At 34.6% G+C, this 25034-nt stretch overlaps 1 protein-coding gene and 1 pseudogene across 1 annotated transcript in view; both read right to left on the minus strand.

Moving 5' to 3' along the window:
• Nucleotides 1-25034, minus strand: part of ERBB4 (erb-b2 receptor tyrosine kinase 4) — a 710253-nt gene that overhangs the window by 115424 nt on the left and 569795 nt on the right. The gene's annotated exons all lie outside the window — the stretch shown is intronic.
• On the minus strand, nt 5312-5426 carry LOC122241802 (annotated as a pseudogene).

The raw sequence follows: 25034 nt of genomic DNA on the forward strand, positions 1-25034 counted from the left end.
GTATTTTCCGGGAATATGCCAGAAGTGCAAATTATCAGGCTTCCACTGACCTGTGATGTGCCTGTAAACTAGCTTTTGGAAAATAAAGGCCTAAATTATGGCATTTAATGATTTCCATAATGTAAAAACTTCAACATGTCCAATTTCAAGCTACCAACCTTACTTCTTCCAATACAGTGTGGGGAAGGCATGTATAGTCAGAGTTGGCAAGCTCTTCAAAACTGGTCTTCAACACACAAGTGTCTCGGACCTACTGAATCAGAAACAGTAGGGATGGGGCCCATAAATTTGTGCTTTAACACACCCTCCAAGTGATCCTGGTGCATGCCAAAGTTTGAGAACCACTGCCCTAATCCATCTTCACTATTTTTTCCACATTCACTTCCCAGATGATCTCATTTACTCATAGAACCTTATTTTCCATCAGTATACCAATGACCCATAACTTTGACCCTCCGGTCCTGATGGATATATCCGACATTACTTTGATGTCTCACTGTCACCTCATACTACATCAAATGGGGAGCTCCTTGTGATCCCTCACAAACCTGTTGCTATTCTTGTGTTTCTGTACTGGTAAATGGCACCATCATTCATCCAGTTGCTCATCCCAGCACCACATGTCTCTTCTATTTACCCCTAACAGTCATTCAGTCTCCAAGAAGTCAAGTGGATAAAACTTCCTGCTCTACTGTTCCCTAACTTGTGACCTTGGACAAGTCATTGCCTTTTCTAAGGCTCAATTGCATCACCTCAGCTCTCTTTTTAAATATTGTCTAAACCTATCCACTTCTCTCTGTTTGCATACCCAACTTCAACCAAGCCACCATAACCTTTTAGTTGAAGCACAGAAAAAGTCTCCTAACTTGTTTCTCAACAACAAAAAAGTAGTTTTTATGAAGTTGCTCATTATGGTCCAGCTTTTAAGTATCTCTGAAAAATAATCAGTGGTTGGTTGTTGTATATGTTGGGGCTGAGGGTGGTAGTTAAGATACAGCAGAAAATGGTGTAGGGGGTTACGGTGCCAGGTCCAGAGGAGAGAGAGAGGTTGTTTGCAGGAAGTCCTCACATGAGGAAGAACTTCTTTTACTTCTCACCAATTAAATGCCACTTCTACAATGAAACCCACTGTTATTCTAGACTAGTGGAGTTTCCTATTTAGGTAGCCCATAGCCCTATCTACACTTTCAGTGCAACACTTTCCCAGTGGTAATTATTTGTGCAAAAGCTTGGTTAATATATTTTCCACCACTGTCCTGTTCCCTAGCCACCCCATTTCCCCTGAACCTACAAACATGCCCAGGATGCAATGGGGACACAATAAATATTTGTTCAACACCAATGTTTAGCATAGCAGAATCTGAAGTGTATAAAAATTGATATTAGAAAGTGCTACACATTATAATATGTAATATACTAAGAACAAAACCACAATTATTCTGTTTTACATTTAATTTAAATGTTTTAATATATTCTAAAGCAAATTGGGAATGTTTTTACTTCAATTTCAAGGATGTATTCTTTTAAAATTATATTACTTCACACATTTCTTTTTAGGCCATTTTGGATATAGAAATGTATTATACATACATTCCTTGGAATGTGAAAAGTTAATTTCTGTTAAAGAAAATTCACAAACTTACAAAATATCAATTCATTTAATTCAATTTTCATTCAAATTTATTCATATAATTGCCTCGCTTACACTTATTTTAGATTTAATGTAAGAAAAAAATCTACAGAATTCATAGTATTTAATCACTTTAGTACTGAGTAACAAGACAGGTAATTTGTGTGTGTGTGTTTATGTGTGTGTAAATGTGTATATACCACACACATAGGTATACATGTATATTTGTATGTATATATACAAACACATGCTTGTGTGTGTCTATGTAGATATATATAAATACACTATTAGTAGTAGGAAAGTAGGAAAACAAAAATAAGGTTCATGTTGCATCTGCGATCTCCCATTTTGAGTACTAGAAATGTTGCTAACAAAATCATCAGAAGGTGTTAGTGTAGCTCTGAAACGAGTCAGACTGAAGTTCTAAGGCTATAAAACACTGGGGCAGGGAACTTGCCTACCAAATAAAAGTTTGCTATTTTTTTCTGCAAGATTAAAAAATACAGTAGCATCAGTTTCTCTTGACTTGACCCTGTTTTGACAATGCATACTCAGTCCATAACTCAGTTCCCTAGGCAGCTGCCCTTCTCTCTTTCCTCCTTGCCAATCTGTTTTGAGGAACCTCTATATTAGAAAGAAGACTTCAGAATAATGACCTACTTGCTATCTAATGATTCCCTGAAATTTTGAAAGAAGCTTTCATAAATCCCATTTCAAAGGTGTTTATTGTGAGTTTTCAATCACTTACTACTTTAGGTAAGCAAGCAGTATTTTCAAGTGACAGCTCCAAACCTGTGTATTATTTAATCGGCTGCTTTCAGAGGGCAGCTCATCCTCTGATAGTCATCTTAGGTACACTAGGATTCACTGTTCATGTTTCTGGGAGTTTTTTCTAGAAAACACATCTCATTTTATAACAGCAAACATGGACAAAATTTATGGCATTTTTTAAAACGTGAGAGAAAACATAGGCATTGCTCTCTTTAAGATTTAGTAACCATATTGACCAGAGTGTGTTATTTTTTTAATGTTTTTTAAATTTATTTTGAGAGAAAAAGAGAGAGAGAGCACACATGCATGAACGTGGGAGAGGCAGAGAAAAAGGGAGAGAGAATCCCAAGCAGGCTCCATGCTGTTAGCACAGAGCCTGACACAAGGCTCAATCTCATGAACTGTGAGATCGTGACCTGAACTGAAATCAAGAGTCAGAGCCTTAACCAACTGAGCCACCTACAGGCCCTGACTAGAGTACATTCTTGAATAAATAAGAATATCCCAGCAAGTACACATGAGAGTTTTAGCTATGTAATATATCTGCAAAAATGAGGGAAAAGCAGTATTCAAAGAGAATATGATTTAATTTCTTGATAGGAACTATATTTATCAGACTTGGATTAATAAACACTATGGAATCTGTTCTTAGAGACAAAAGGATGGATATATAACAATAAATAGGAAATTACACATAAGATAAATTTTCTTTAGATTAAATGCTTAAGCCATTGCCACCTAGAAAAAGATATATCAAAGTAATTATTAAAGATACACTGAATATAATCTCAAATATTGTTTCTTGTAATGACTGATGAGTCAGATTGTAAAAATCAGTCTTTTGTGAAGAATAACTAGTTCTACTATGAGAGAGCCGTTAATAATAAATTTGTGTACACATGTGAAAGAAAACTGTTTCATTTTTCTCCTATTTGCAACACCAATGTTTCTTCACATATTCGTTATTGTGACAACAGGTTGAATTTGCAATTCACCATCTGCCTAAATAGCATTAACCTTCCTGTAACCTCATAATATCACTCAGTGCTTTGTCTGATATTTGAATCTCTCCAATATAAGCTAGGGACAAAATACATTGTCCTTTCTATTAGGCAAACACCAGTCCATTCTAGAAGCCAACTAAAATAAACTATCGCATGGAGATGGACATTAACATTTGAAATCATTTTCATTAAAATGCATTAAACTGTTCTAAAAATAATCAATGAACTTGCCTGTAAATAATCTTATAACAGATTTTAATTAATATACTGTCAAAATAATAATACATTTGTATAGCACCTTATGATTTACAAAATTATATTCAAATAATCCTTTATTAATATTATTATATTTTTTTAATGTTTTATTTATTTATTTTCACAGAGAGACAGAATGTGAATGGAGGAGGGACACAGAGAGAGACACAGAATCCAAAGTAGGCTCCAGGCTCTGAGCCATCAGCACAGAGCCCAATGTGGGGCTCGAACCCGTGAAGTGTGAGATCATGACCTTAGCCGAAGTAGGATGCTCAACCCACTGAGCCACACAGGTGCCGCTCACATGATCATTTATATCTTAAAGGGGAACCTAGATAACATGCTAGAGATAGAGCTTATGATCTTCCATTACCACTGATAATCTCCATATTGGTAAATCTATCAGTCCTTTCTTAATTCTCATTTTGCTTGATCCATCAATAGCACTGACATTGTTGATCATTCCCTTCCTCTTGAAAAATTTAATCAGCCCAATTTTCTTCCCACTTTTCACACAGGTCCTCCTTTGTTTATTTTGCTATTTCTCCTTCTCTCTCCAAATCCTAATTTGGCGTTCCCTGGTGTTAAGAAGTGGACTTTGTATCTTTTTAATTTAGTTGCTCCTTAGATATAATTTTATACTGTTTCATGGTTTTAAATAGCACCTAAATACCGATGATCCCCAAATTTGTACCCTCTGCCCAGACTCCTCCCATTAATTCCAACCCTTATATTGAACTCCCTACTTGACATTCCTACTTGCGACTTTAATGAGCCTTTCAAATATTATGTGTCCAAATCTGGACTCCTGATATTCTTCCCCAAACAAGTTTATGCCCAGTCCTTTCCAACTATTAATAGTAACACTCTTTCCAGTTGCCCAGTCATAGCCATTGGTATCACACCTGAAAACTAACTTTCTCTAACACCGCATATTCTCTGTTGAATACACCTTTAAAAAATAATCTCTTACCCTCTTCTCCTGTAGTCTAATCTCAATATGCAAGCTACAGTAATCTTATTAAGATGCTAGCCATCTCATTTAAATTTTCTGTATATAACACTGCAATGGCTAGTCATCTAATGCAGAGTAAAATCCAAAGTCCTTAATAATACCTAGAAAGCCCTAGAACAGGCCCCTATTACTTTCTGACTTCATCTCTTGTTACTCTATTCCTTATCGTTCTGCACTTGTCACACAGTACACTTTGATGTTCCTCAAATCTGCCAGGAACATTCCTGCCTCAGGATCTTTGTTTATACTTATTCCCTTTGCTTCAGTTATCCTCCAGACAATCCATGCCTATGTCCCTTACAACGTTTATGTCTTTCCTCAAGTATTCTTCTCAGTGATGCCATCTAGGTCCATTCATTCTAAAATTACACACACACACACACACACACACACACACACACGCACATTTCTATTTACTTGTTTATGGTTTGCTCCTCCCCTCTTGAACATAAACTCCACAATGGTAGTATTTAATTGGCTGTTGTGTACCCTAACATGTCCTAGCACCTAGAATAGTCCTATCACATAGTAGGTACTTAACAAATATTCATTGATTGCATATGTGACCAGAATTAGAATTGTTTACATAGTGTACATGTTGTTTCAAAAATAGCAAAATCAAAGTTATAATGAAATATATATTGACCAACTTATTAGCATGTAATATTATAATAAAAATATATCTTAAGAATTCTTAAACTGATAAGAACAGATACTACACATGATCTTAGCCAAAAGGCCGCGAAGCGATGTATCTAAAGAATTCTTAAAGAATACAAAAGTTTTCGAAAAGAGAAAGATGAAAGCCTGACTTAAAAAAATTGAAGATAAGCATAAAATAGTGGTAAAGTACAATAGTTTGCTTGCATTTGCTTTTATATTTCCTTCCTTTATGTTTCTAAATACTTCTAAGAAAGCAGAATGAACACAATGGCCCTAGTGCCTCAGACAGTTCCTGACACATGGTATTCTTTCACTATTTGTTGAGTTATATATCTAATTATACTACCAACCCCCCAAAAACACTGATATGAAAATGACATATGTGAGAAGAAGAGAGGGCATCATCTCTTTCAACAGGGACACCCGGAGGAAAGAAGCACATTACGGAAAAGTTTTCTAAAACAACACTGCCATAAGGAAGGAAGAACATAACTTTAGTTTAAGAAAAGATAAGATTTGCTATAAGTGAATGAATACAATATGGGAATAAAGGGATGGCAAATAGCACATTTAAAGGAGACATGATGTTCTTGTGAGAGAGATTATTTATTTCATGGAATGTCCACATATTTGAAAAAGTAAAAAAAAAAAAATGTATACCATGAAACCTACCCTATGCAAATATCTGGGTTTGAAAGGCAGGACAGTGTAAAGTTGCTTAATTTTTCACATGACATCAATTTTTGCTGACCCACAAAAGGCCGGCAGAAGAAACTTCAAAAGCAGTCTGTTCAAGTTGTTCATCAGCGGGATGAAACATGCATGATGAAAGATATATTATGGGCAAGTTTCTGTCAGTAGTTCATCCATCGGTGTCTGCCCTGTGTACCATACCAAGACATCTGCATACCTTAACAAAGATATTGTTGGTGCCCTGTGTAGAGCACCACAGGAAACCCTACTCATTCCCTCGGTGAGAGGTTTATGCATGTGTTATTGTTCTCCACAGCTTTCCAAGACTTCAATGGTCCCTCACAGTATGGTCTGTTGGCTTCTGGCAACCCAGGAACTTCCATAGCTGTTATTTGGCAATTGTTGGCTATTTGATATATAGCTATCTGTGCCCTGACTGGTGGTAGAACATGTCTTTTCATCACATAGAATTTATGGCCCATTCTTGGTATATAATTACAACTCAAAGAATTACTTGTCTGTCTTAAGATAATCCTTGGTTCGTTTGAATTTGGTACATTAATATTAATGTATATATCTATATAATATCAATATATAAATATAATAATAAATATTACTATCAGAACAATTTGTTTGTAGTTATTTCTAAAAAAACACCACTGCTGATATATTGTCCATATTTCACATTCACCAAGCTATTTTTAAACTTTAAGCTTTCTTAATTGTTTTTTCAAGCATCGTAAATAGTACTAAGCTGAGTCCAAAGTAGAAATTTCAAATGCTTTTTCAAATGACTATTCTCCTACTTTCTAAGTCTCTTAGCAGGAAACTGGAAAGGCGGTCTTGCCTGCAACAATCATTTTCGTTCAGTCACATTAACATTACACTTGATAAAGAGACCTTATGGATAGGGAAGTCTTGAAAGAAGCTGGTCCTGAGATGTTTACAAGTGCTGAGAGATGGAAGTTAGAAAGTTGTGTAATATGAGCAAAGATGTCACTCCTAGTAGAAATATAACCAGAGAGCACCGTTAGTGGCGAGATTCTAAGGAAGACTACAACTGGTGACACAGCATAGCTGCTGATGTCTCCATTAGGGACACAGATGAGGAAATCCTATGGGATTGGCCAACAATGAAGGTTATAATGCAGCTATGCCATGTGTAGGCTCCATGAGGAGCCTTTATTTCTTACATTCTCCTCTGTAACTCCAGCAGTAGCACAGAGCCAGGCACTGAGCATGCATGCAATAAATGTTTACTTAAATGAAGGAATGAACAAATGAACACTCCCCTCTGAATCCTCATCATTCTTCCCATTTAGTAAGCCCCTTTTATGTGCCACACCCTCGGCCAGTTGCCTTTTATGCTGGAACTCCCCTTTGAACAGATGTGGGAACTGTGAGATGAGGGAACTGTGACTCAGGGAGTTGAATGATGTACATACACACTCAGAGGCAGAGCTCCATGAGTTGGTAATTCCATGGATAGAGAGGATGTATCTGGGGTCTGGGGTCACCAGAACATGTAACTAGAGGAGGGAACTCACTTATGAACATTAGGGAACTCACAATTGCTTCAGGGTATTTTCCTCTGCTCTTCTTACACCAACACATCAAAAATAAGCTCTAGTTCTGAGCCTGTGTACAAGCTTTCCCAAATTGAGGCACGACAATCATAAATTTCTTTCTGAGAAAGGTTTTGTTGGTTTTGACTTCAGTATCTCATCTCAAGGAATGTTGAAGGAGTATGGTATTTCTAAATCATAGGCACTCAAGGACAAGGCAAGACTAAAATAATGCATAATGATACATCCTATATGTAATGGTGTTAATCCCTACTTTCTCTAGTTGGACAATGGTATCTTCACTACATGGATCTTTGAAACATATGAATGTGTACAGTGAGACTAAAGGAAGTAAAAGTACTCAGAGTTCATTTACTGTATCTGCACATGGCATAGTCTTCCCTGGACTTTTATAGATTCTTTAATGACAGAATCATAATTTTATTCACAGTTTCTTTCTCACTTATAGTCATTTAAAAGGGTATAATTTAAGCCGCCTTACTTATTCAAATATTTGACACAACATTTCCACTGGTGTATGAATAAGCACGGATTTTTTTTTTAAATTCTCACTGCTTTATACCTAGAAGAGCAATTTAACAGAACTCTAAATAATAGTCTAAAGCCTATTTACTAAACACACACACATACACACACACACACACACACACACACACACCATAAAAACAAAAAAGAAACAAAAAAATCCCCAAACTTTAAAAATAAATCATTTGATTGAAAACTGACTTATTTACCACAGTAAAGAAAATTTATTTACATTTTTCTTTATTAATAGTCTAGATTCTTTAAAAATATGAATGCAGTTCATTAAAAATATAACCTAAAGTCACTTTTCATTTCAGTCAAATGATCAAACTGCTTCTTAACTATTATTAGTTTATGATTGAATTATTGACTCCATGTTTCTCTTAGGTCACTTTAAAGAAATGGAAATAAACATCTGGAGTTGCAGTTGCCAGGAATAATAAAAGATAAGAATCTTTTTCATTTTAATATTCTGTAAGATTTTATGGTTAATATTTCTAAATTAGTTTTTTGTGGGTTAGTCCTTTTTTCACTGTTTTTGAAAGCTAAATTTTGGAAACAGTGTTTGTATGTATCTCCCACTGTGAACACTGGTTTGCCAGGTCATTCTAATTATTTCATTTTTAAAGACTGACTCCCTTAGTATAATAGGTTTGTCATTAATGAAATTAAAGGTTGTGACTGCATAGCTATAATGGTCTAACATTCCAAAAATAAACATTTTTTTCTTTTGTCTTCAAGTTTATTTCCTCTCATTACTCTAGCTAAGATTTGACATGCATATTTCACTGGAAGGCCATTATCTGTGTATAATGTGTGATTCCATTAAGAACATTACCTAGTTAATTTATAAGAGACCATCTATAAAAATAAATAAAAAGATAAGCATCCAATAGAATGTAGAATGGAAGGAAGCATTTATATACCTCATTTGAAATGAGATTGTTTGTAAGACAATCTTTCCTCAAAAAAAGATTTATTACACAAACAGCATAAATCAAGACATTTGACTTATTTGTTTTGCAGTAGAGAAAACAATTGTTTTATAATTGTCTCTCTACTTCTCTTTCTGAGTGTATATACAGACGTACTTAATACATATATGCATTTATCACAATATTATATTTAATTACATCAAATCATGATAGAATGCATATAACCATACTTCTCATAAAAATAATCATTTCATTTGCTTTTATATTAATCATGGTACTAAAAGTTTTCTAAAATGTATTCTACTCTTTTAATTATTAAATAGAATATACAACATATAATCCAATATTTTATGTTGTTAATCCAATCCCATCTCTATAGACATCAATTACTCTGCTGTAATAAAGCAATGCCTTCAGGACCTTGAGTAGTGTGGGGCCACATTCAATGTCTCAGAGCATTCATTAACTATTTCTCTTCCTTTGTTATACCTCCATACTGTTCCCTTACCTGAAACTATCATTTTTCAGTACAACTGCCTTTCTAGATTACTTTACATGCAAGTATCTGGATCAGTCAGGGCTCAAATACAAAATAACATGTGTGAGTTTTGCAACCCAATTTTTCTTTGCTGCTGCTGTGATTTTAATTTCTAAGTTTGGAGCAAGACACTGCTAGTCGAATGAAATATAAAAGACTACTTATATAGTGTTATCTATATTTAATATAATCTGAGGCTCCACCAAGCCAACAAAAAGCAGCCGCTGGCATCTGTCCTGCTGCAGAATCTTGCCCTTTTCTGGCAGTGTCTTCTTCGAGAAGAGGGACACGGATTCAGGGTAGAATTAGATCAGCAATGGGTCCACACCTTAGACCCATCTTTAATTACATAGATCACTGTTCTGCACTTACATTATTTATTCACCCAATCATTTAACAAATATTTATTGTACTCCCACTAAGGTGAGACACCGTAACTGAAACTAGGGTAGATAAAAAATGAATTACAGATGAGCTTTCAACTGGGTCTTACATATTACATCTTCCATATAAACAATAATGAACCACTGAAGGTATTCCTTACAGATACATCACATAATGGCTGAAAGTAATAATTTAGAAGACCTATATTTACTCAGTTTAATAAATATATTATGTTTTAAAATTAGTTGAAATCATCATGATGTAAACAACTTTTAAATATAATTATTTTATTGGTAAAAAAAAAATAAGAGTTTCCTGAAGGGCCATGCCACTATATACTTACTTCATTTATGTATTTTAAAATGTACTTTAATGAGGAAATGAGCAACTTGCTTTTCCATAAGACTGAATAAACTTACCTTAAGAACAGAGAGTACTTTATATTTCTTCAAAAAGCACCCTGTGTTCAAGAGACAGAAATTGTGCAAAATAAGAACGTGTGGAAGAACCTGTCCATTCAAATCCTCATTTACTCTCCAGGAAAATTTGGTTTCCAGCCATTGACACACATGCATTTGTCAAAACTGGGCTGGATCATAAGGCAGGTGAATTGATTGAAACATGCAGCCATAAGCCATTGTGGATAATACTCTATTTATATGGAAAAGAAAGAGATGGAAAATTACCTTTCTAAGTCTAATAGATGGACTCTTTCATTTTCTTAAAGAATGCATCTATATGTACATATTTAAATTATCTGCAGAAATATTTAGGAATTGGGAGTACAAACTACTTCTATATGGCCAAACTGTGTCAAATGAATGATTTGTGCTTAACAAAGGGGCAAAATATAGTCTACATGACACAGGGAGATGTTTGAGAAAATAATAATGAGTAATAAGGTTATTTTCACACAATAATCATTTTGTGTAATCATACATACAGAAGGTGTGTATATATACATTCTAAAACTGTCGCTGTAGATATTGTACTTATATTCAATTTTTAAATGAAAATTATTTTATTTCAATGTGAAAAAGATAATATTCTATAAGCCTTTTTGTTCCTCATATATTTACTTATATTTATATTTACATTTATTTCTTTAAAAAAAATTTTTTTTAATGTTTATTTATTTTTGAGACAGAGAGAGACAGAGCATGAATGAGGGAGGGTCAGAGAGAGAGGGAGACACAGAATCTGAAGCAGGGTCCAGTCTCTGAGCTATCAGCACAGAGCCCGACGCGGGGCTCGAACTCACGGACTGTGAGATCATGACCTGAGCTGAAGTCGGCCGCTTAACCGACTGAGCCACCCAGGCGCCCCTACATTTATTTATTTTTAAAGAAAACCAGGTTGCTAAAGGAATCACTTGAAATCTAATAATGTACTAATATCCCTCCCTTCGTTAGAATGATTTAATGCTGCTTTTTTCCATGTAAAGAGAGTATTACTTTTCAGAATTATTAAAAAAAACCTGCCTCAACAAGCTGTTTTCCAGATCTTTCTATTATCAACCCCTTAAACATAAATGTCCATTGTTTCAATGGCCTGCTGTTTTCCCTGAGAAATTTCCAAGATCAGAAATACTAATAATATCTCATCCTTTAAGAAAAAATGGCATCTAGTTGATTTCCCTTTTGTCTTAATATAGGGTTATTTACTGCTGTAGTACAGTTATATCTCAAACCAGTATTCAAAAATTGTTTTAATTTTATTTTTTAAATTTTAATTTTTTTTTCTTTTGAGAGAGAGAGACAGAGGTGTGAGGGGGGAGGGGCAGAGAGCGGGAGACAGAATCTGAAGCAGGCTCCAGGCTCTGAGCTGTCAGCGCAGAGCTCGCAGACATGGGGCTTGAACTCGCCGACTTCGAGATCATGACCTGAGCTGAAGTCAGATGCTTAACTGACTGAGCAACCCAGGAGCCCCAAAAATTATTTTAATATTAAAGTAACACATTGTAAAATATGTAAAACAGTAAATAAAATCCATGGTTTAAATTGTATACCTTAATATTAAAGCACTAAGAAATTATATAAAAAACAAATAAAACAAAAAAACGACAACAACAACAAAAACAACAACAACAAAACAAAACAGAGGGACCAGATTGCTTACTGGACTAGTCACCACTAATTTAATAAGTTCCACGTTAATTATTAAATCAATGTATTATTAGATTAAAACTCTCTAGTTGAGGCCATGCTAAAATAGAATACATTATAATTTAAATGGCATATTTAAAAATTTCTTAATTTTTAATTAAGCTATATGTAATGCTTTTTATATCCTCAACATTGTCTAGTATTGTATTTCGCACAGTATAGGAGCTTGAAAAAAATGTTAAGCTAATTATAAGTGATGTGATCTAACAGCAATGTCAAAGTTTTTAGTTATTATGATTCTGTTACATAGCATGATTATGTTCATGTTCTTGAATAAATACAGATAGAAATATTACATAAAAGCAACACTGTTCTTGTAAGAAGTGACACAAAAATGAAAATGGACCATGAGTATTACTGAAAGAGAATAATTTAATGGAAAATTCCTGTGATGTTATACCCTGAGAAAGAAAAACTTGAGCCAAATCGACCCTAATAAGAAATGACAAACCTTGAAAAGCTATCTATAAATTTTCTTTAAAGCAGTATGCTTTTCAGATAAGCAAAATTGTTTTACATTGTTACCAGCTTCTATAAATGCCAGTTCAATTTCAGAATCCATTGTTTAATTGTGATCATATCAAAGAAGAATCCTTTCTAGAGAGCAAAAGCACTAAAAAAAAATGAAAAGATTATGTTAATAAAGCTAATGTATCTTGTTACCATGGTAACTTTGAAACTAAAATATTCAGAAAAGTCTTTTTTCCCTATACCATTGTTTTGTGAGGAACTGGTTAGTTGATTACCAGCTCATGGAACCATAATCCTTTAAAATGGTGTCATTGAAAGGCAGAAGAATATGAGGCTTACATGAAACAATAAAAACTTCTTCTCATATTTCTGAAAATAAATCATGGAGACCTGGAATGCCAGAGGGTACCCAAATTATTGGGTAGACATAAAGAACCCTCATAAAGCATTGACTTAATTTTTAAAATATTACATAAAGGCATTATTCTATGTTACAACCTTATTATAGACTTGAAATGCAAAATTCAAAGGTATTCTTTGGAAGAACACTGGAAACATTGTTGGGATGTTGGCTGGCTTTTGCGTTTTACAAGGCCAGGAACCAGAGTGTACTCGTTTGTCTTCTTTTTTAAAATAGAAGTTTAGGAACTCTGAGTCTAAATTAAATGTGATCTGTCCATTTGTAAATCATAAACATACAGTTCTTCCTTCCACTATTAATATCATCTTAAATCTTCCTCCATCATTCTTGGAGATTGGTTGAAACAAATTTCAAAAGTTGGGTCCTTTTAACAGAGCACTAATTTCATAGATGAAGGATTCTCTTGGTTTACTCTTGGGAAAAAAAAAAACCTCAACAAACATTTTTTTCTATAGAAGAGTAAATTTTGATAACATTCAGACATTTATATCAGAAATGACTATCGCCTCTGAGAAGTGAACACCACCACCTCCCAAAAAAGTTCCTACTTTCAGAACTACCTCTGAGCACACAAATTTTTTCCCTCCTACTCAATAAAAATTTGTCATTTTCTTAATAGTAGGCAAAACACGTTTTCTGTTCATTTTCAAAGAACGCTATGCCTTTAAGTTTTAACAAAAACAGTTAACCTCAAAGTACAATTCTGTAAAAGGACATTTTGTTCTGGGTAAGAACATTCCCAGCAGGTCACCCACTGCCATGTTTGGAGATTTGCATAATAGCACAACTAAACACCTGACCCATCTCTGCATGTAGAAATTATTAACAAAGGTCTTTCTCCCTTCTAGGTATCCATTGCCATAGTTACCTCACAAGTTCTTGAAAATATGCTTAAATAAAGGAACTTGCAAGCACCGAGGTAGAAATTAATCACTGACTGGAAAATAAGTTTTCATGATGAGGTCAGGCTTTTGTTTCTGGGTCAGACTCAAACATTAGACAGTATTCTGATTTGAGCAGAACTGATTGCCTCTGGTCGGAGATCTGGCTCTTAGGATCTTACACAAAACACTGGCCTACTTGAATGTGCAGGAATGGTTGCTTTATGCATTTGTTCTCTCAAGCTCTGCGGAAAAAAAAAAAAAAAAAAAAAACTTTCAACCATTCCTATCGGAATGGTGAGCCCCAACAGTGGGTCTATAATGGGAGTGCACTGGAAACATCAAATCAGGAACTGGTCTTGTGGGAACAAATGACTATCTAGGAGTCTCTAGTGATAGACCATTGCCTTGCAAAGCCAACTAGTCAATGCAGGACACTGGGATATTTATGTGGAGATGAGGGGAACTCGAGCTAAACACTTAGTATTAGGAAAAATCAGGAACAAATAATTAGGAAAAATCAGTGGAGCAAAATTAGAGCTGGATATCCAATGAGAAGAGGGAGACCTCAGAGAAGAATAGGCATCAGGACTGATTTTACATGTTTTGTGAAGGGAATGAATAAGTAAAGTTCTGTCTCATTGAATGTGGAAAGAGACAGGCATTCTTATACATGGCTGGCAGGAATGTGAAATGGTACATACCTTCTGCTAAACAATTTTGTGATATGTTATCAAAATCTTTAAAATACCAAAATCTTTTGAGCCAATAATTACCAATAATTACACTTCGAAGGATCTTTCCCAAGGAAATAACCAGAAATTTGTTCAAAGAATTATGCACAGAAATGCTTGTCCCGGCATTACTTATGATAGCAAGAAAAAAAAAATAGAAGTATGGTGCCTTAGGTTTATACAGCTAAGTAAATTCTTCCATATCCAAGTGTGGAATGTTAAAATTATGCAAGATAATTTAACTAAAATTATAATATTTCATTAAAAAGCAGACATGTATGTGTGGATAGATAGGTATATATATGTGTATATATAAAATTTTGTGATAGAATTCAATGTCTATCTAAGAATATTATTGCTTTATATCAAGACAGGTTGTGGGTCTTACAGAAGTTTCTTAGAAATTTCTCTCAGGTATCTTGACTACTCTGGACACCAACTATGTAATACTTCCTGTTCATGAAATTGAAAAAAAAATATTAATATTATAACACTGTCCCTAGGAAAGATTATCTACTATATATATATATATATATATATATATATATATATATATATATAATGAAGTATGTGTAAAGTTTTTGTGAAGTATGTGTAAAGTTTTTGACCCTAAACATACTGTTTAGGGATCTTTCCGCCTCTCTATGGAATTCCTAATTATTTAGGTTCATCTAGTCCCTATGATTCAGGTCTAATAATATTGCCTGGGGAAAATTCTGCTCTGCAAAATCTAACAACATTTAGATTGGAGACAGGGAAGATAATGAGAAAACATTTTTTATCAAAACTTTCCTTTCAAACCACAGAAAAAGATACCCTGGCAGCCCTTTCAGTTGCTAGAACAATAGGTCTTGAGCAGCTCCTTCCACAGACCTTGTTAGTCTCTAATAGGAGTAAGCAATATAGTACAGGCCAAGGGCTCAAAACTTCTAAAATAAGGGATGAGGCTAATAGCCGAGTTTGCTTAAGTGTTGCACCTAAATATGAAATGTATCTCAACATCTGAGAGTCATGAAAGGGATGGGATGACAGGACTCACTACAGTTGAAAAAATCAAAGTATGGTCAGTTGAGCAGAGTGAGTTACCTCTAATTCTGCCAAAAGGCATGGTTTAACGAATGATTAGTGTTTTACGCTTTCCATCATTTTCCAACTTCTCTATAATAAACGTATCATGGTAAAAATTATGAGTATATTCAGAAAAATAGTTTGATAAATCAATGATTTACAGAAATCTTTACTACTTGGAGCATCCAAACTGACTACTCCAATCATTTGTTCACTCACTCAGCAAATATTTATTACATATCTCATATGTCTAGTCCCTGCTGAAAGTTGCCTAGAACACTTTTGCTTCCAATGAGCTTACAGTCTAGTAAGAAGAGACAGGCATAACAAATTACTGCAATAAGTGTTTACAGGTGCATTGATAGATATATGCACAAGATTCAGTAGAGAATGAAGAAGGGAATGATTACTGGCTGATGGGGAGTAGGAAAGGCTTCACATGACAGGTGATTCTTAATAAATTAGAAGGCCTGCTCTACCATGGGGGCAAAGGTATGGGGGAGTTTCAGGCAAAAAGTACAATATTCCAAATGGATGGTGACAAGAAACACCTTGACATTCCTCAAGAACAGCAAATTGTAGGATGTGGCAGAAGCTGGATCACAAAAGAACAGAGAAGCAGGACGATTGTACGAGTCCCCCATACTAGGGATTTTGGGCTTTTTATTAAAGTGTGTGGGCCTTAAATGTTAGGAAACCTATTAAAAAACTATTAAGAAACCTATTAAGAAACAGTTCTGGTGACAGAACTGTTACCAGAGGATGAACTATAGGACTTTGAAGCTTCCCTAACACAGGATAAAGGGGAAGTTTATAATCAATCCCAGATGTCTGACTTGCGTGTCACGGTGGATGAGGATGCTTTCTGTTGAGTAGGAGAACATAAGAATTAGATTAGATTAGAGATTAGTAGAGAGATTAAAATATTTGGGAAGTCAATGAGCTCATTTTGTCACATTGAACATAAGTGCCTGAGGCTGTTAGATATTAGAACTGGCTTGAAGAAGACTGGGTTGCAAACTCATTCCGTGAAGACATCCATGTGTCCAATATTGTGCAAAGGTAATATTAAGCATAATTGATTCAGAATGGCAAGGCAAAGGACACGAATGCTGGTCACAGCCCTGTAATGTGATCCTGGCTGCCCCCTACTGTGCCACTCATTTCCCTTTAATTGGTCGGGGAATACACAGAAGGAGGTGTCTGGCCAGTAGATCAGGACAGTAGTGACAGTATGTATTTAGGGTCTTTGAAACAGTGACTGTGTACCAAGTGGCTTGAAAAATATTTCACTATTTCTACCACCAAATAGCCATATCTGTAGGTAACATAAATTTCAGCCCTACTCTTTGGATCCCTTTTGCATTTCTGTTTTGACTTTATTTCCCTCTTAATTACTTAGTAAAATTTACTAAGAGGACATGAAACTAAATAAGGGAGAAATGAGGCTTTCCTGCACTGTAGTCAGAGCATATAAAAGAATTATTGCATCTCAAAGGGACGGATCCAGTGATAGAAGCAAGAACTAGTGTCTCTGAAGCAAAGAAAGTAAGAAATCCTAGAGTAGCAGCAACGTGGTTAGGTCTGATGGTTGATTCTTTCCTAGTTAGGCTATTAGCTCTCAGGCTCAGGCAGAGGGATTGGATTTGCTCCTATGTAGCCAACTCTTTCCTATCATCAAGTTTTGGATCTCACCACTTTCCTCACTATGCTTCTAAGGATGCTTCTATGCAGGAAAAAACTTTTCCCTTATGAATAGGAGAGCAGCAAAGGAATCAGAACGTCCCCACTTTACCTGCTTAAAATTCTGTTGATATTTTCCATAACTTATTGAAGAGAATGTATTAGAATGAAAGCTTATTGTACCTGCATCCCATAAACTTTGGTCTTAGCACCAAATCTACACTTTCTAATCATAAAAATAAGAGTAAGTATCATTATCTGTGAAATGGGAATAATAAAAATTGCTTGGCCAAATTTTATAAGTTTTATAATAAAATAATAAGGGATACCTATAAATTCTGCACCTCAATGACCTGACTATATTGGGCTAGTCATTTGGCTACTTTGGGTTCCCACTTTATCACCTGAAAATAAGGAGTTTTTCCAAGGTCATATCTTTCCAAATCTAACATTCTGCAATGTTACAAACTGGAAAAAGAACATGTTATGGATGATTGCTGATAGCTAGATAGCTCTTTTTTTTCGGGGAGAGGGGAGGGTGGCAGTTTTTCCCCATGGTGTTTGGTCCTTGTGAAATGTAGTCACACCTTTAGGCATATCCCTAAATGAAGAGAGATTTTTCTCTGACATTTATGTTATTTCCTGGCTGGCAAAACACTGAATTTGTATACATTGCAAAAAAGCAAATCACTGTGCTTACATAAATTACATAAAAATCCAAGACATGCATTATAGAGACATTTGCAAGCTGTTTGTACTTTTGAAATCCAGGAAATTAATTGCCATTCCCACCAAGGTAAATAATGATACAAAATAGAGGAGGTGGATTTTATTTTTGATGTCTCCTCTGTTGATAATCACAGAGAAATGTGAGATGACAGCTTCCTTTTATATTCAAGCAGGCTTTCAAATCCTACCTTCTCTAAATAGTTTTCCTTCAGACACTCATCATTCTGCCACCAACCTATCCCTTCATTTCTGCCTGGTCTAGTTGGACAAGTCTAGTGATTTGCCCTCACTTATGAGTACACCATGTATGTACCTACTTTTATTTTCTGTAATTCTTTGTATTTGTTTCTCATATGTCTTCTCTTATTGCATAGTATCTGAAAATGGGCTAGGGAGAGATCTGGGATGAAATTATATAATTTCTATGTGTCTCAGTTTTCCATACCTATAAAATGGAGATAAAAAATCTACCTACCTCATAGTATTGATGCAAGAATTAAATAAAATAGTCCACAGAAAGTCTTATATTCAACAAGAGCTCAATAAATGTTATCTACTTATTACTTACCAGTGGAGATAAGATTGATTTATTGAGTTTGTCATTGAATTTCTGTTCCCTTGAAAATACCATTAGGTGAAGAAATTTAGAGAAGAGTTATAGTGAGTCTATGTAAAGTGGCTTAGTTTATCAGATTATTTATTTATCCATATCAGGTTGCAGAGGGTTTTCAAGTATATTCTTTATCTGAGGTCTGATATTACATGAACTCTGAAAGGTATAAAATGACCATAATTATAAAATTAATTTTAAAGGGCTTTTCTCAGACTTTACATTTTTTTTAATGCAAGTAGAGTGTTTAGCATGAGTTCACTAAATATTAGTTAATTTGATTGCTCATTTTGTTATTAATTTACCCTTGGAAAACTCCCATATTCCCTAAAGATTAGTCTTCAGCCAGCTTTCCTTTGAAGGGAATGTTTTACCTTTCTCCCTTGCAACTTCCTGTCCTGATGGTATCAGTAGGGATTTGGAAATGGGTGAAGACCACAGCATCTTATTTCCCTAAGCTGTCTGCACCAAGTGAAGCTGAATTAGTTTGAATCACCCAATTTATCTCTTAGGAGTTCTATCTAAACATCCTGGTAAATAATGTTAAGCTAAGTGGAAGAAAGCTGCCTGTATACTCTAAACCACTGGAGTACAGAAAAGTATGCTCATTGCATGAATGTAGAGTTAGAAACAATTTTAATATAGTGACTTAATGTTTGTTTATTGCATAAATTTGTCTGAATTATTTTAATGTAACTTTAACCCACCAGTTTGGAAATGTAGATCTATTTTCATAATAATATATTATCTTCCTTATTAGTTGTATAGCTTAGAGTGTGTGGCTTATTGAGAGTGTAATAATTTAAGTTTTTAATATTAGAATAACCAGGTTTCCAACCTTGCTTTGCCATCTGGTTGTACACATTTCAACATCCTCTTAAAGCAAGAAAGATATCTCACAATAGGGAACATCAAATGGAAGACAAAGGTCATATATGATCTTTATTATCAAATTGAATGAGAATGCTTAATTAATCAACAATCCAATAAGGAATTTAGGGGCACCTGGGTGGCTCAGTTGGCTGACCATCTGATTCTTGATTTCCACTGAGGTCATGATCTCAGATTGTCAGATTGAACCCCACGTCGGGCTCTGTGCTGACAGTGCGGAGCCTGCTTAGGCTTCTCTCTCTCTCTCTACCTCTGTCTCTGCCCCTTCCCAGCTCGGGGTCTCTCTCTATCAAAACAAATTTTAAATAAACTTAAAACAAGGGATTGAGAAATTATCTACATTGAACATAGAAAGCACAAAGGATTAATATTGTAGGGCCTTATGAAGAATATAAGAGATTGAACATTTGGCCAAAAAACTAAACCTGGTGAGCAAAATTATTTCTAAAAGAGTTAACTGTGAAATAAAACACTTATTTTTCTTTTGAACAAAACACTTTTCTTGTTTCAAAGGAAGTTAAAATAAGTAGGGTAGATATGATTTCTATCCAAAACTGACAACACAATTTTTGGCTTCTTGAATATTGCCACATCTAAGATGAGTGTAAGGAGAAGCTACGTTGAATTAACGTAGAGTCAATTCAGGTTGTCTTATTTTAAATTATTTCCTTGTATAACAATTAAGCTTAAGAGAAATGAAGCCCCACTGAAGTGAATTATATAAGAAGTTCAATAATAGGAAAATCTTCCAAAAGTAAATAAAACATCAGATATGGAATGATGCCAATGTGCAAAATCAGATAAAAATTACCAAAAAAATGGGATCGAAGATGCAATCTTATCAAGTGGAAACTCACCTGTCTTTTCCTCAACTAATCTTATCTTCTTCTATCCACACTGCTATCCATATTTGTAATGCATAGTATCAAATACTTGAACTAGTTTATTGGCTACATCCAGTTAATCCACACAATAAACTCTGAGTTTCTCTTTTCCATTCAAAGTTGTAGATCAAATTGGCATAGTTGTACAACAAGTATAATTAAAGCCCTCTCCCACCTCCTCCACTGTGATGGGTACCAAATACCTTCCATCTTGGAGCACATGGCTACTGACGTCACACTATTGTTGTTGCAGTATGGATCCAGAACAGCTTTTGAATAATAGTTTAACTTTCACAGAAACTAAGCCTGAGAAGTTGTAATATATCAAATTTCAGACACATGGAACCAAAATAAGTATAGAAAAAGGTCACTGACTCTAGAAGTCACAAATTCTCCCAGACGAAAAAGTTGACCATGAATTAAAATGGGGTTAATGAATAAAAGAGGAAGTCCAATATTTTTGCATGCATTCATACTTGCATTTCTAACTGTATCATGAAAAGACAAACACAAATCCTTTATAAATATTTTATATTTATCAACTATATTTTAAATTTGATTCAGCTGTACTAGAAATACAAATATACTCTTACACAAGAAAGCTACACTGTCCATTTGAGCACAGAAGAAGGCTTGCTTACTCCATGCTTGTATGTATGGCCTTCTGTTGATAAGAGGAAATGAAAATGATTTTCCTAAAGTCCTAGTGGATTGGCCATACCTCTTCCACTCAAGGAGGAAAAGACTGTAATGCACCTCTGTCTTGAGGTCTCATCTATTCTTCCACTTGTCTGAATTGATTTCTAATTGAATTATGTTTAGAAAAGATATGAGAAGGGGCGCCTGGGTGGCTCAGTTGGATAAGTGTCTGACTTTGGCTCAGGTCATCATCTCACAGCTCCTTAGTTCAAGCCCTGCATCGGGCTCTGTGTTGACAGCTCGGAGGCTGGAAATTGCTTCGGTTTCTGTGTCTCCCTCTCTCTCTGCCTCTCCACAGATCACACTCTCTCCCTCAAAAATAAATAAACATTAAAAAAAAATGATATGAGAATCAACTAGAAAGATGGGTAGTTAGCTTTAGAAATTTTATTTTGAGGGGCACCTGGGTGGCTCAGTTGGTTAAGCACCCGACTTCGGCTCAGTTCATGATCTCGCGATTCATGAGTTCAAGCCCCACATTGGGCTCTGTGCTGTCAGTTCAGAGCCAGGAGCCTATTTCAGATTCTGTGTCTCCCTCTCTCTCTTCCCCTCCCCCTCTCACACTCTGTCTGTCTCTCAAACAAATAAACATTAAAAAAAATTTAAAAATAAATTTTATTTTGAAAATGTATGCAGTGTGCTTCAGTTATAAATTTGTTGGTAATGCCCATCTCTATAATTCAAAAGGAATGAATTTTGGTTTCATTTTATTCTATTTGTTTGTTTTTCAAGATTTTATCAGAAGATACCATTTCAGCAGTAGGTGGTAATTCCACTGACATTTGCTTTATGTTTATAAAATTGTATTTTGAATAATATTTATCATCTTTCCATATTGTCCTACGAATATCTATAATAAAGAGAAGAAAAAAGGGATATTGAATAAAGGAGATTATCTAGTATATGCATTGGCAAAATATATTCCTTAGGTCAAATTTAACTTGTGGCCTGTTTTTGTACTGCCTACAAGCTAATAATAGGTTTTTTTTAGCTTTTTAAAGGGATATTAAGAAAAAGAAGACTATATGATAGAGACTAGAGATCATATATGGACCACAAAACTTAAGATATTTAGACTTGAAGTTTTTGGTCTAGGAGTATTTTAGTTAACTTGGGTTTTGATGTTAAGGTGCATTAATTATCTTAGTGTAGTAACATGAAAAATTGTTGCTATGTGTAAGAAAGACAAGAGAATAATAAACTTGCTGGACATTATATCATGGTTTTAACCAAAAGGAAAATGCACTGTATATAGCAGTTAGTGATAACGTAGGAGGAAAAGGGAGCCATATTAAACATTCTATCATTACCAGATTATATCAATGATGACATTCACAGATAGGTGATTCCCACAATCAAATGGTGATTTTCACAGACAGAAGGTGAGTTTATGCACCAAACTGAACCACAACAACAAAATCAGAAAATTGCAATACAAATGGGAAAAGAAATGATATCTATGCTCCAAAAGGTTCACTCTTGGCATTTCTATTACTCAAATTCCTTTAGAGTGTTCAATCTTGCGTTTAAAAATGAGAAATAACCCAAATAAAACAGTACATGGAGTACAAAGTTATCTCCTTCTCTATCTTTCCCAAATTTATGCCACTCTTTAGAGATAACACTGTTAATAATTTGTAGGTTATATATCCTTCAAAATCTTTTGATGCATGTATTTATTGATATAAATATGTATTTATGTGTATGTGTATATGTATGTATGCATATATATAAAATGTTGGTTGCTATTCATTTATTTTACACAAATGGGAATATATTACACAGAATTTTCAGTACCTTCCCTTGTTTTGTTATTTGTGTTATATGATGCCAAGGTCTTACAGATCTTTCCATATTAGTAACATATAGGTGTACTCCATTACTTTTAATTGTGTCACAAAATTCCCCAGATATGTACCATAATTAATTTCTTCTCTTTTAGATATTTCTTCTTTTAGATATATAGATAATTGACTATTTTATTATTATGAATACCATACAGATTTTTGCCCCATGTCTTTTAAAATTTCCTCTCATTGTATCTCAGGCTCAGTTGTTACTTTCAAATGCATGTTTGCCTACTTTATTTTGTCATTATTCTTAAGCACTTTTCCTAAAAGGGCTCTTATTATTTTTAAAGAAATGAAGAATTATAATCCTTACATTATTTTAAAGTGAGACTTTGGAAAGGAAAATCGTTTGGCAAATGCTGAGTAATGTGTTTCAATGCATATATGGTATTCATAGACAAAGATAGAGAATTATCGAAATATGTGATCTGTCTTAGAAAATGGTGACTCCCTTGTCATTAGAAATATCTAAATATAAACCAGACAATCTATTTACAGAGTCGTTCCAGTGGAGATGAAAGTACTCAATGAGTGGTAATTCTAGATTACTTTTAGGGACTTTCTAACCTTAAGATACTTTAAAATAAACAATAAAAAGAAAGAAAGAAAAATAAGGGCTAATTCATTGAAATTCATGACTGTTCACATTTTATTTTTAATTCATCCACATATGACAAGTTAACAGTGAACTAAAAAAAAACAAAACAAAACAAACACAGGCTGAAATCTTTAGTTATATAGGCCATAAAACCTACTTAACTTGACAAATACAATAAATCTGGCCAAATATTTTCATGCCATGATTAGTAAAGAGTGGAAAGTTCTCAGAAAATTGACTTTTCTATGATTTTATGTAAACTAGAATTAGATATCAATAGTGTACTCCCATAACTATTGTTCCAACATGACTAATTATTTATTATTGAAATGCAGCTGCAGAATTATTTGTCATGATTTATTCTTATCTGCCCTTAGTAAATAATCCCTTCAGTTCTAAATCCTTCTCAAAGTGGGAATTCCTTATTATCAGTTGCTATTGTATAAACAATTGTTTACTTTTAATTCTCTTTGTGCAGTAAGTATACTGGTTGAGTAATACAGGCTGAGACTCCTACCTTTCTCATAGCATTGAGACATAATTCAAAGGTATACTTATGACTTGGAATAAAAGGGAAGTGGGCATTCAGCTTGCTGGTAAATGGCAGGGTCAACTCAGGAGAAAGCAGATTTTATTTTTCTCATCCTCTCTGAAAGGTCTCGCTATTATGAGGAACAGCACTCCCTTCAAGAATCTCTTTTGTATATTAACTTTGGAAATTGTCTGCACAAAATTACATAAACTCTCCATTCTCTTAAAGGGCATCATTACATTTTGGTCTGTGATGATAATCATCATGATTTGAAATGGCCAGTGGCAACTATGTCTTTGACATTTATTATACTATCTTTAGTGGTCTTTTTACCATAGTCATAAGGGATGCTGCTTTGTAACAGTAGTAATATTAATTGCTACCATTATCTTGCCTCTTACGCTAAATTTTGGGTCAAATGATGGGTATAAGTCTAAATGAGCAGTCAGGGATGAAAAGGACAAAGGAGTAGGAGGAAAATACATGACTAGTTTGAGTCCTGCAGCATACTGAGAGGTAATTTACACAAATAGGCTAGACGAAAACAGATGGGAAGAGGGAGACAGGGAGAGAGGTGACTAATGACACCTGACTGCCAAATGACCCTGTGGGTTTCAACGCTGGCAGGACACCTAAAAGTGCCAGCAGCCACTTGGAACTGCCCAGTTCTCACTCACATTTCATTTAACAGGCTAACCTTGGTCTTTCTATTGTTACTATCACTAGGGAAATTTATGCAGTATCTAATCATGATCCAGAAAATACACATTCTAACTGGACTCCTTTCTTTTAGAAGCTGTGTATTACTGAACGGTTAAG

This window comes from Panthera tigris, chromosome C1, assembly GCF_018350195.1.
Source record: "Panthera tigris isolate Pti1 chromosome C1, P.tigris_Pti1_mat1.1, whole genome shotgun sequence".
NCBI classification, from domain to species: Eukaryota; Metazoa; Chordata; class Mammalia; order Carnivora; family Felidae; genus Panthera; species Panthera tigris.